Source organism: Cololabis saira, chromosome 16, assembly GCF_033807715.1.
Source record: "Cololabis saira isolate AMF1-May2022 chromosome 16, fColSai1.1, whole genome shotgun sequence".
NCBI classification, from domain to species: Eukaryota; Metazoa; Chordata; class Actinopteri; order Beloniformes; family Belonidae; genus Cololabis; species Cololabis saira.
This window is the reverse complement of record NC_084602.1, coordinates 1,974,284-1,988,217: the sequence shown is the minus strand read 5'-3', so window position 1 is coordinate 1,988,217 and position 13,934 is coordinate 1,974,284. Positions and strand designations below refer to the sequence as shown.

General features: G+C 44.9%; 1 protein-coding gene across 2 annotated transcripts in view; it reads left to right on the top strand.

The window, feature by feature from the left end:
* The window catches only part of LOC133462256 (neuronal PAS domain-containing protein 3), a 331,973-nt gene that overhangs the window by 161,128 nt on the left and 156,911 nt on the right, over window positions 1-13,934 (top strand). The gene's annotated exons all lie outside the window — the stretch shown is intronic.

Sequence of the window (13,934 nt, the reverse complement as noted above, 5' to 3'; positions counted from 1 at the left end):
CTTTCCAGAGACCCAGAACATAAACCCCCGAGCAATTATTACATAAACAATGGCAATGGGGGACCGCAGGCAGGTGGAAGCAGCAACGGGATGACCGGGGTTGGGGAGGGGGGGACTGCAGGCCAGCACGCAGCTCCAGAAGCTCCGGCCTGCAAACATGCACAAAAGAGAAAAAAGGGACAAAAATGATAGCTATGAGATACTTATAATAAATAAAAATGGAAATGGAGAAGAGTGGATCATGTCGGTGCCCCCTGCAGCATAGGCCTATAGCAGCATATCCACCATGAAGCTATATTTGAGACTAACTATTATAGTCTTGTTCTATAGCTGCAACTATGACTACTGACTCTAACACACTAGAGTTTACACTACCTACAGATTTACCAACACCAGCTAGAGGTTTACTAAACACTAACTATAGGCTTTATTAAACAGAAAGGTTTTAAGTTTAGTTTTAAAGGAGGTGGTGTCAGCCTCCTTAACCCAGATTGAAAGTTGGTTCCATAGTAATGGTTCCTGATAGCAGAACGCCCGCCCTCCAAATCTACATAAAAAGTAAAGCACCAAGATACTTGCAATGTTTGTTTTCTTTTGTTTTTTTCTTATACATACATGTGTCATACATGTATGTATATATATATATATATATATATATATATATATATATATATATATATATATATATATATATATATATATATATATATATATAACCATAGATCCGGTACCTATTTGATTGAAACTAGTTAACTAGCGTTAAAAATGTCAAAAAGACAGTTAAACTTGTTAAGTCTTTTCAGACCAGCAGGTCATTCGGACCCCAAACAGGCCAGAGGTAGTCCAGCAGAGCAACTGGGTGCCAGCACAGCAGGTATCAGCATCGATGCAAACAGCACAGACGAGGCAGCAGTGACAACAGCACCTACTACTGGCAGACACGATAACCAGTACGAACGAGAAACGGAAGATGAACAGGATAACATTGAATCAGAGAGAGATGATGGAGGAGATGAAGAGGACACTACCGGGGAGACCCAGACTGAAGGGGGGATTTGTACTGAGGCTCAGTTCAAAGCTAAAAGATGCTATTACCCGTGGCTTACGATGGACAAGACAGGTTTGGGCTGTGAAATATGTAAAAAGGTCAGGTCATTGGGTCCAGAAAAAACTGCGGGTGTGAAACTGGCTAAAGAATGGGTCTCAGGGTCTGTTACGTCCTCTGCGACAGACACAACAAAACAAAAAAGGGCCTTAAGGAAAAAAGTTTTTGAGCATGGGAAGACTAAGGCACATATATCAGCAACATCTATTTGCGAGAAGGCAAAAGAGGACACATTACCAAATGCAATAACCAATCCGAGCAAGTCCAAACAACTGCCAGGGTCTTCCGTACAGCATACAAGGAGGCCAAGTGCCACAGGCCAGCATACGGCTTTGAGAATGAAATAGACTGCCAGGAGCTGATGGGGTGTAGATGGGGAGGATTCTCCACTCTAACGTGGCATGTTCAAACATACAACAACACATTTCATCTGAAATGAGAAGAAAAATGCTTGACAGGATAGTTGAGTGTGCTCCAAAAATTGGACTCATGCTGGATGAGACAACGAGCTTAAATAAAACGAGCACATTAATTGTGTATTTGAGGTTTCAGTTGCCAGAGATGGAAACGCCTGAAAACATATTCATTGATCTTGTCGAGCTAGATGACTTAAGTACTGAATGTATTGTCCGCAAAGTTTTGGCTTGTTTAGAAGGGGCAAAGTTAAATGAAGCCTTTCTCTCAAAAACGCTCATCGGCCTCACGTGCGACGATGCGTCTGTCATGCTTGGCCGCAAGAGCGGAGTGGCAGCCAGATCACAAACTATTTTCCCAAACATAATGGTATGGCACTGCTCTGCACATCGTCTTGAGCTCTCAGTTGGTGATGTGATGAAAGAAATGGGGGCTTTTAATAATTTCAAAATCCTCATGGATAAACTGTATTCACTATACAGCACATCAAATAAAAACAGGATGGAACTGAAAGAAGCTGCCGACAGTTTAGACATTCAGTTGTGTAAAATTGGACGGGTCCTGGAAAACAGATGGATACCATCCAGTTTCAGAAGGATCGAGGCTGTATAAAGAAATTCTCCTGCGCTCCATAAACATTTTACGCACGCAGCAGAGGATGCCTCGCGTGACAGCACGACCCGTGAAAGCTACAACGGCCTGGTCAAGCGCTTGTCATCTTATGCTTTTGTTAACAATTTAAGACTAATGCATGATGCACTACAAAAACTGTCAGAACTGTCTCTAGACCTCCAAAAACGAAACTGCACAATAAATTAATGGCACATAAAGCCATTTGTCGGCAGATCAGGGTCTTCAAGGCCATGGCACAGCGGCCGGGACGTTACAGCCAAGTGATCAAGAGGGGAATTGAAGAGAGTTCCTTCCAGGGTGTCCCTCTACACACCGGACAAGCCAGTGAATAGAAACCTGGACCAGAGAGAGTTTTTCGGGGGCCTGGCATGGAATCTGGAGAAATGTATGCTGTCACAGGGGAAAGACTAAAGGGGATACAACAAGTTCATAGACGATTTAAAGGTGCTGTACAAGCAATATTGGCCACAGGATGCAGCGGCCAATGGATGGGGGGACAATGATGGGGAATTTATCCTAGATGGACTGAAGGACCTTTTTGTCGCGGTCAACACTGTCCCCATCTCAAGTGCAGAGTGTGAGAGGGGCTTTTTCCCAGATGAACTTAATCTGCACCGCCAACAGGTCTTCTCTCCTCACATCCAGCATCTCTTCACTACTCTTTCTGTGCCTTGTTGGACCACCACTGACTGTGTTCAACCCCATTCCATATGTGAAGTCATGGATTGCTAAAGGACATTGAAACGCTCTCAGCCATAGGAGTAAAGACAGAAGCAGGAGTAGGGAGGCCGAGATATATAGATATGTGTTTGTATTTATAAGACGCCTTCATTGACTCTTTTTAAGAGTGAATTCCTCAATTATTCCTCAACATGTTTGCAAATGAGCCTAAACTGAATATTAAAATGAGATTAAAAACGTAATAATGACCAAGTTAACACTGTTTGCTCCCTCAAGTTTCTCTGTGTATCTTGTAGCTTTAATCCCTTACATGTTCCACTCCCAATCTACCGGTTAACATGTTTTGGGGAAAATAGCTTTTATTGTATAGTCTCGGTGTGGTTTAGATGAAGAAAGATCCAGAAGAGGAACTATCATGGCCAAGTGCTCATGGCTCGTGGTCCACTTTAAACATAATTTTATAAGCCAATAACTGACTTTTTTACGGTGAAGTCAAGGCAGAAAAGCTTTGTTTGAGCAGTGACCACCCCCGGTAGGTAATACTGGAGTGCGTCGCCCACCCACCAGATCACCAGAAACCACATCTGCTCTATATTGGACTTTTTTAGTCGCTGAGTCAGCTTGGCAAGTCTGAGAGGTTCTTAATGAACTGCCTGCAATAATTGGGCAGGCACGAAAGTCACTTTTGAGACTAAAGGCTCAGTTATGCTTCTGCGTCAAAATGACGCCTTGCCTACGGCGTGTGGTTTGGATCGACGCAGAGGACACGCCGTCACCTGCACCGTCTCTGACGTGCACCTCCTGAAAATTGTAACTACGCGTCGAGGAGACGCCGAGCACACGCAGACCGAGAGGGCTGTGATTGGTTCGTTTGAAAGCGAAGCATTTCCGGTTTCCGGTTTGAATCAGTAGTGAACTTCCAGGGCTCTTTTCTTCGTTTATGTGTGATTTTTTTTGTTTTTGTTTTTTGCACAATAGTTGTCCTTATTTCTTTGATTTACTGTGACCGGAAAAAGTCGGATAAACCATTCAGAAAAAGATCGCTAACTAGTGGCCGCGGGGGGTACTGCACCGCGACCAAATGGAGAGACGGAGAAGTCAGAAGGGTTCAGCACGGCGTCACGGCTGCGGCGTGTGCTCTGCGTTGGTGTGACGCAGAAGCATATTTCAGCCTTAAGGGTGCTTTCAGACCTGTGGCCCATTTGTTTTGTTCCGATTCAGGGGCTAAATCGATATTTGTTTCCTTTTTCGTTTGTGGTGTTTGTGTTCACAAGGCAACCGTCTGTAGCGGTTCAAAGCTGTTAACAAATACCATGCGAGAACCAACTGTTCTCTCATTGGTCAGAAATGAACGCGGAAGGAGTTTCCGCTTCCATACCCCGTGAAAAATAACAATGGTTATAACCCCTTTCACATAGAGGGCGCAAAGTGCAGACTGCCGCCGGCGATCCCATTCATTGTGTATGTGCTACCGCGGCGCAAGAGTGGACGGCTCTGCCGCCGAGCTCGGCGGGGCGCCTGCAGCGGTGTTGCACCGCGCCTGCCTGCCCGAATTGAACACTTTTTAATTTCACCGTGCCGCGCTGTGACGACATCTCGGCGCATCCAGTAGGAGAGAAGGGAGAAGAGAGAAAGTTGTGTCCAAAAGGAGAGAAGGTGGTGGAGGCTCTGTGCCGACTCTGCGCCCTACCCGGCGGTCTACCGCGGTCTATGTGAAAGCAGCTTATGAGTGAGTTGTGTCGGTTACTATGTCGATTCTGTTCTCACTGCAAACGAACCACTCCAGGTCTGTATTGGAAGCGAGCCGAGACCACTTCTCCTAGGATCTCGGCTCGCTTGTTTTGTCCCGCATCCGAGCGCGATTGCTGTGTTCACATGTACCAACCAACCGATCTTTAGGCGGAAACGCTCCCTGTTTCGGAACAACAGCTCTAAACGGGACAGGTGTGAAAGCATCCTAAAAGAGAGTTTTGGGAGACCCCAAAAAGAGGTGAAAAGACAACACCAAAATGCTTTTGTATGAAGGGCCCCATCTCTCCCTGGAAGGTTCATGGAACTGCAGTTTATCTCTGTGTTTCAGTGAAATTACCCAAGAGACTACTATAATCAATTTGAGGATCCCGAGGATATAAAGCTGTTGCCCCACCTTTAGTACTCTCAGAGTGCACAATCTCGTAATCAATATCTCTCACTCACTGTATAAACACAAAAGGTCCTTGGCGCTTGAGTAATTTGGAGTTTGGAAAAGAGAGCGATACAACCTCCATGTCTTTTATGTGGTAATAACAGCTAGTGTTACCTCACAAGGCACAGGAGAGAAATTGGTGTATTTACCTAAATATTATACATTTGTGTCATCAACCATTTCAGCTTGGAGGGCTCGCCCCAGCGGATCAGTCTGTACATGGATTTGGCCCAGTTTTATGCTGGGTGCCCTTCCTGCCACAAGCCCGGGGAGACACACACAAACATACATAACAGTGGCAGGAAACATGCAAATCTATCATTATCCACCTGAACAAAACCGTGACACTTTTTAAAGCTGCTTACAGGATCTCCCACATCTGCTCACTGGATTGTGAGTTGTAGGCAGAGCAAGCACAGACACAGAGCAGCCATGGCTCTGGAGGTTTATCGGTTGTCTGCCAGCCTGAAAGTCAGAGGTTTCATTGCTGGCTTTGTTGTCCATATGTCCTTGGGAAGTATTCTTGGGCAAGACACTAAAGCCTGATTTATGGTTCTGCGTTAAACCAATGCAGAACCTACGCCGTAGGGTACGCGGCTACGCCGTAGCCTGACGTGCACCTCCCAAAAAATGTAACTACGCGTCGAGGCGACGCAGACCCAACGCAGACTGAGAGGGCTGGGATTGGTTTGCTTGATAGCAACGCATTTCCGGTTCCGGTTCTCTCTCAGTCACCATTGTTCACTGTGACCGGAAAAGCCGGAAGCTAAACAAAGAATCAACTAGAGATGACGATAAAATTGTTGTTATTCAGCCACATTGGAGGGTTTTCGAGCCTGAATCGCCTTTTCTTTTCTCCGGAAAAGAACGCAACCCCCTAGTGCTCTGGGGGGGAACTGCACCACGGAGAAATGGAGTGACGGAGAAGTATGAAGGGTTCACGACGGCGTCACGGCAACGGCGCAGGCTCTGCGTTGGTTTAACGCAGAAACTTAAATCAGGCTTAAACCCTACATTGCCCTTATGTCTTAATCAGCGTGTGATTGTGTAGGTCTGCTGAGAGTTGTATGAGATAAGAGTGAGCTGTATGAAAGCTGGTGGGGATGGGTGAGCGTGGCATGCAGTGTACATACTGTAAGCTATGAGGACTAAAAAGTTGTTGAGTCTCATTTTTTTTAGTTCAATTACATTCAGTTCAATTCATCCATCCATTTTCCATCCATTTTCTTGCGCTTATCCGTTACCGGGTTGTGGGGGTCTCAGTCTCAGCAGAGATGCCCAGACTTCCCTCACCCCAGACACTTCCTCCATCTCTTCCTCCATCTCTTCCTCCAGCTCTTCCTCTAGCTCTTCCTCCAGACACTTCCTCCAGCTCTTCCCCCAGACACTTCCTCCAGCTCTTCCCCCATCTCTTCCTCCAGCTATTCCTCCATCTCTTCCTCCAGCTCTTCCTCCAGACACTTCCTCCATCTCTTCCTCCAGCTCTTCCTCCAGCTCTTCCTCCAGCTCTTCCTCCAGCTCTTCCTCCAGCTCTTCTGAGGGGAGTCCGAGACGTTCCCAAGCCAGCCGAGAGACATAGTCTCTGTTCATCAAAACAATTAACGATTCTAACAACTCTAAATCAATACATTTGAATAATTAAACTTCATATCTAATTAGATATTATTTCATAGTGGGTTTTTTTTGCTACTTCAAATATAAAATGGCTAGTTTAATATCCTGATAATGTGATGTTTTCATAACATACATATTATTCTAGTGTTATTGAGCATGATATTGAACCCTAGACTATCCCTCAACATGCTCACAGGGGTATGAGGGTAGAACTCAAAACACTTATGTACACAGAGTAACAATATAATAGGGACATTGAATGAGTGTTTGCACAGCTAATGAGAAGGACAATATTTAATTTTGTTGTCTTCATGTTTTTAAGGCATATTCTCTTGTATTGATTTTTGCTTAGATACTTAATTTGTGTTGTCAGGGAGCACACAGGATAACTATGGGATGGGAGGGCAACGGTAGGTGGGGAGTTGCAGAGAAGAGTGAGAGTCATCCCACCAGAAGTGCCATGGCATGGTTTAGAGCAGGGGTGGGGAACGCTGGTTCTCCAGGGCTGATGTCCTGCATGTTTCAAAAGCGCCCTGATACGAGTGACTTTCATTAACAGACTTGTGCACGCCTTGATAACAAGCTGATTATGAGCATGATGGACATTAATCAATACCTGGCATGTTGATGAAAGGAGTAATCTAAACCATGGGGGACTACGGCCCTCGAGGACCAGGGTCCCCACCCCTGGTTTAGAGAAGCAACTGTCTACTCTGATCCACTTAAGATACGCGTCATGTCTATTTTGGCACATGCAGCACATCAAACTGGCAGGCAACCAGAGGATCGAGTCAGTTTCCAAACTAAAACACAACGAGCAGGCTCTGATTCATAATTTAACATTATGCTGGAACTCACTGGAACCTCCTGTCAAGCTGTGGCGGAAACATTTTAAAGTGGGAAGAGAGCGGACAAAATTGTGATTCTGTGATTTTCAATGATCAGGTCACTACAAATGTATAGTACAAAACGAGGAGGGATGTCAGTGGGACAGGTGTGATGAGTAATGCTCAGGCACATGGATGGCTTTGCACAGCAGGTCTTACCAACTCAGTAGTACCGTCAAACCTTGACTTTTTTGCACAAGATTGTCATATCTTTTATTATCACAGTTCTATATTGTTATGTATTAAACATTCTCCATTAAGGTTAGACATTCAAATTATTTTGTTATGTAAGAGAGTTCTTGGTTAGGGTTAGGCTTTCAGTGTCATGCAGTAGAGTTGCTTGGTTCGAGTTTGGCATTTGAAGTGCTTGATTAAAGTTAAGAGAGAGAAATATTTAGTCAACGTCATGACTAGATCATGGTTCCAAAGAGGGACCCTGTCAACAAACCTCATCATCGCTGTACCGCAGACACAACTGTCACTGATATTACTGTAGGGATCATTCTGATTATCTAGCTTCAGCAACGGTACATGTGATCAATCTTGGACAATAGCATAATTATTAATGGTCGGCATGGCATCATTTTCCAACTTTAACTTCAGGCAGTTAAGAGATAAATCGTGGTCCTGTCTGTTTATACTGTACTGTAGATGTCCAAGGACAGCTCTTTGCAAGGGTAGCCATCTGGCCGCTAGAGGGTGTTGTTTCCAAACAAAAATCATCCAGGATATCAAACTTGACTGCTGCATACATCTGAATCGTTTACAAGTCTTTACTTTTGCATTTGGTTTTCATCTGTCTTGTTTTAATCTGACAGACAGCCACTACGTGTAGCAAGTGCATCGCCATGACAACCTGCTCTCTTCTTCCATTCTTCACAAATCATGTTGTTGTGCATATTAGTACAAAGTTGGAACAAGACACACTGGTACGTGTGTGTGTGTGTGTGTGTGTGTGTGTGTGTGTGTGTGTGTGTGTGTGTGTGTGTGTGTGTGTGTGTGTGTGTGTGTGTGTGTGTGTGTGTGTGTGTGTGTGTGTGTGTGTGTGTGCGTGCGTGCGTGCGTGCGTGCGTGCGTGCGTGCGTGCGTGCGTGCGTGCGTGCGTCATTGCGGTGCCAGGTTCTGATCCAGCTGACATTAGACATCCTATAAAGATAGATAAGAAAAGCAAAGCGACGGGCCAGTCCCCCCACATGGAAGAGGACAGGAGAAGAGCAAGTTAAAACGTATCCTTAATTTAACGAGTGACTTTTAAATTTCAATGACTACGTTTTGAATAAAGTTGTAAATACAGTAATTCAAGACATCCATTTTTAAATCTTAACCATGTAAAAGATTGGCTAGTGCACCAGGAAACACATTTACTGTAGAAATGATGAGACAGACCAGAACAGTGTCATTCTGAATCAATCAGATCAGTCATCTAAAACACCATCGAGACATTTATTGCTCTACTTTCTTTTTCTGTTTGAACGGTAAAACCGCTGTGTTGTCACTGGAGAGTTATAATGTCAAGCAACAAAAATTCTAAATTTGTAGACTTTTTTATGTACTAGAAGTAACTTCATTTGACTCCATTATGTTTGAAATGTTTAGCTTAACTAAATATTATGCTTAAAAAGTACCAACAGGAACTCTGCAGTCTCACTGTGGTCTAGATTTGTATCCATTTAAAATAAATTGATAAATACACCAAGTGCACCGGATCTGCGCTGTGCAACACACAAGTACAAACCAGGCTTTACACACATGTTACATGCTCTTACAAACACACACTACTGAATTGACTCATATACTCAACAGTGAAATGCTCTTACTCTCACATCACACACAATGCATTATTATTAAAATTACACAGCAGTGTAAGTCGTTTTTCTGCAGCTTGCAGTGCTGCGTTTCCTTTTGTTTACTCCCTGTATGCAGCTCAGATGCAGCAACAGAGTAAACAAAGTATATTTCACGAGAGCTGGAGCTGATAAATGTTGAGCATCACTCTTTCTTACAGACTCTGCAGCAAACTGGTTTCAGCTGACTTGAAAAGGCAGAAGTTGCAGCCAGAAATTCAAAAACAAGGAAGCTCAAACCTACCAATCACATTTCTTGTGTCAACGCATGTCAGGCTCTGTTCTAGCCTATGCTATGCCAGCGCTACAGCATAGCTCTAACAGAAGTATAAATCTGCCTCAAGCCAAATTTGATTTGGAGGTCCTGTCCCTGTTAAATACTCCTTAATTAATACTCCTTGGTCGTTTAATCCCAGTGTCACCTGAAGAATCATCACCAGTCTCCATGTACCAGTGTCCATGGACTATTGTGATGAGTGATAAACCTGACATCATATGGGACCTTTTAATGCTTCATAAAACACCTCTGTTGTAACCACAAACATATAATTATGTGTATTTGAATGTTATGATCATTTAATCCACTGGACTAAAGTTGCAGACTTAAACACACTGGATGATCAGCTCAGATAATCAGTCCGTGGGATACACACTTTTAATAATGGTGGTAAATGGTTTTTAATAATGGGGACAATAATGACGTCCGTGGAAACAGTAACCACAAGTCCAGTAACATTGACAACCCTAGTAAAATGGTTTCCCCTGTTATAATTACTATAATTTGTAGTACTACTAACAATAACAAGTGTAGTTTTCATCACCATCACTGCTGTTGGGTCTGTGCAGTCCAAAATGGTGAACACGGTAAAAGGTGACAGTTTTCTGCTGCAAGTCTGAAATGAGAGAAACACAAGAAAACACACAACGGGCACATAGGCCGAAAACCGCCACCTGGCGAGAGACCGGCCCGCTGGCGTCGACTGTCGGGGTAGTCTTGTCTCTCCGGGCGCCCCGATGAAAGCGGGAACCCCAGAGCCAAAGGCATGCCCAGCTGCAAGGGCTGAGGGGGGAACACTGAAGACAGGCACGGAGCACGAGAACCCCCCGGCAAGGAGCCACCCAGACACCCCAACAGCAAGTCCCAACCCCAAGCTAGACAACGGACACCCATTCACACAGATACACTAACATACATTCACTGACAAAGACATGGACAATCATTCTCTCACCACTGCCATCTCCCCCTGGGGGCACGGCACAGCCCTGCTATCATCTCCACTGTCTTTAGAGCGTTGAGCTCTAGGTTGTTCTGACCGCACCAGGTCACCAGCTGGTCCACCTCCCACCTGTAGGCACCAGGTCACCAGCTGGTCCACCTCCCACCTGTAGGCACCAGGTCACCAGCTGGTCCACCTCCCACCTGTAGACACCAGGTCACCAGCTGGTCCACCTCCCACCTGTAGGCACCAGGTCACCAGCTGGTCCACCTCCCACCTGTAGGCACCAGGTCACCAGCTGGTCCACCTCCCACCTGTAGGCACCAGGTCACCAGCTGATCCACCTCCCACCTGTAGGCACCAGGTCACCAGCTGGTCCACCTCCCACCTGTAGGCACCAGGTCACCAGCTGGTCCACCTCCCACCTGTAGGCACCAGGTCACCAGCTGATCCACCTCCCACCTGTAGGCACCAGGTCACCAGCTGGTCCACCTCCCACCTGTAGGCACCAGGTCACCAGCTGGTCCACCTCCCACCTGTAGGCACCAGGTCACCAGCTGGTCCACCTCCCACCTGTAGGCACCAGGTCACCAGCTGGTCCACCTCCCACCTGTAAGCGGACTCATCACTAGAGATGCACCGATCAGGATTTTGAGGGCCGATCACCGATCACCGATCTCGAAAACCAGTATCGGCCGATCCCGATTTTGCCGATCACCGATCACAGGGTGAAATCCATAAATTCGTCAATATTGTTGTTTCATGTACACGACACTGACATTGTATTATTAGGTATAAAAATTAGGAGATTAGGTGTAAACTCGGCTTACACAGAGTAAGTGTAGTTTAGTAGCTTCAGCTTTCCTGTGGTAATAATTATGTACAACATGTGCAACAACACAGACAACAGCAGACATGTCACTCTCTAAAAGTTGATAGAAGTTACAAACTATAAACCTTAGTTTTCTTGTGGAAAGAGGAATTAAATCTTAAAATAAATGATGAGCAAAGCATATCATTACCTTCATTACCTTAGTTCTTTATTTTTTGTCCTGTCGTTTATAAGTCTCTGTTACAGGTGTTACAGCTGAGTAATTAGTGCCGTTGCTGCGCGCTCCTTTTTTTCTGTCTCCCTTTTTTCTGCTGCAGCCAACTTTGAAAACTCAATATACTCCGTGTGAAGAACTTTCAAATGTTTTATCAGCTTCGTTGTGTTGAAATTATTTTGTAACATTCCTCCTCGGGGTATCTCCTTTGGACACACTTTGCAAACTGTAAATTTGTTGTTCTTTTCAGACATTGTAAAACTCCCGCACCGGCAAGGCCGGTCATGCCTCCTCGGGACCGCTCGGTATGAGATGCGGGAACGCCCGCGCGGGCGGGGGTTTGTTGTTGTAAACGTCATCAGATCGGCCGCTCTGAAATATTATTTTTCCGATCTCCGATCAAAGCCGTTAGGGCCATTATCGGCCGGATCCCGATCGGGGGCTGATCGGGATCCTTCAGCAACGGTCCTTGATCCTTGGTTTTTTGGGGACAGGTATGATGGTGGAGGTTTTGAAGCAGTTTTGAAGCAAGCAGGCAGGCACATGGCATGTCTCCAGGGAGGTGTTGAAGAAGGTTTCCCTTTTCTTCTTCTTCTTATTCCGCATGCTTTTTCGTCCGTTAATGCGGCCCGAACCGCAACGTGCACCCATGCATGGCATACATCATTAGATGCGTCTCCATCATGCGTCGATGGGCATTAACTTTTTCAGTCAAAAGTGTTACCGTGGCAACGCTAGATGCAAAAAAAAAAAATGGTGAAAATTGTGGCGCTTATTGCTCGGCCGAACTTTATTGTAGAGACAACGTTCAAATTTTCAAACACTCGGCCCGATTGGCACTAAACGACCGTACCAACTCATTATGCCAATTATTACAGTTTTTGCGATATTTAAAAAATTCCATTTGACTTTTTTTTTTTTTTTAATATTTTTTTTATCCCGGTTTTTTCCCATTTTTTTACCACCCCGTGCTCCTACCTAAGTGACAGTCCTGGGCATTGCCATCCTCTACCAACCCCGGGAGGGCCCTGCACTGAGCTCAGGTCTCCTCCTTAACCTGAGGAGTGAGCAGGCCGCATCTTTTCACCAGACAGGGTGGGGTTTCTCCGACCGAACGTAGCGCGTGGAAGGATCACGTTATTCCGGCCGGATCCTCCCCACCCCATCTGGCGCCCCGGTTGGCCAGAGGGGGCATGTATAGCCCAGGACTGTGTGCATGTTTTTGTGAGGGTAGCTCCCATTAGCTACCCAGGGGAACACGGGGAGAACATGCAAACTCCACACAGAAAGATCCTTTCACCAACCCCACCCATGGTGTGGGCACTGAAGTCATGGGGGAACTAACACGCACTTCAGCACCCACAGCGTCCCCCGGCGGGAATCGAACCCAGGACCTTCTTGCTGTGAGACCGCTGCACTACCAGCTGCGCCACCGTGCCCCCTTAAAAAAAAAAAAAAAAAAAAAAAAAAAATTCCATTTGACTTTGGACGCTTGTTGCTACGCCACAGGTTATCATAGAGACATCGTACAAATGTTCCCCGACTCAGCACTTCAACATATTCAAATTTCATGAAGCTGTGATGTAAGGAAATGTTATGTCAAAATCCATGCCAAATGCCCATTCATTCGGATGGGGCTTTTTACCATGGTGAACCTACAGTAATCCCATATTGAACAGTGAGTGTGTTACAACTCAAACAAAATTTACAAAATTTACGCTTATATGTTCTAAATACTTTGTTCCTTGGTCTCTCCACTGAGTGAACTTTAGAGTCTTTTCATTATTTTCAGAATGTCAGGGTTGTTCCAGATGGGTGTGCGATTACATGGAAAAAGTGAGCTTTTATTTATTTGAAGGAAGTCCCACCAGGCTGTCAGAGAGGAACTAATATTAATAATATTAAAGCATTGATCATGCTTGATTTTTTGATTAATAAATGGTAAATCTGAGATTTCCAAATCATTGCAAAACACTTGTTCTGAATCCTGCCATTGATTATCTAGTGAATGATTTTTGCACCATTTTAAGATATATACTGTAACTTATTGGATAAGAAGTAGGACTGGAAGTTGGGTAAGTCTAAACTTCCACAGTCTCTGGTTTTTTGTAATGTTTTTAAGCTAATACGCGGTGGTTTGTTTTTCCATATAAATTTTGAAACGTATGAGTCCAGGGACTTAACAATGAGGAAGGGGGTTTGAAGGGTATCTCTGAGAAAATATTATTTATTTTTGGTGAATCCATTATTTTGATGGTGGCAATTCTCCCCATGAGTGAAATGGGAAGAGAATTCCGTCGGGCAAAAT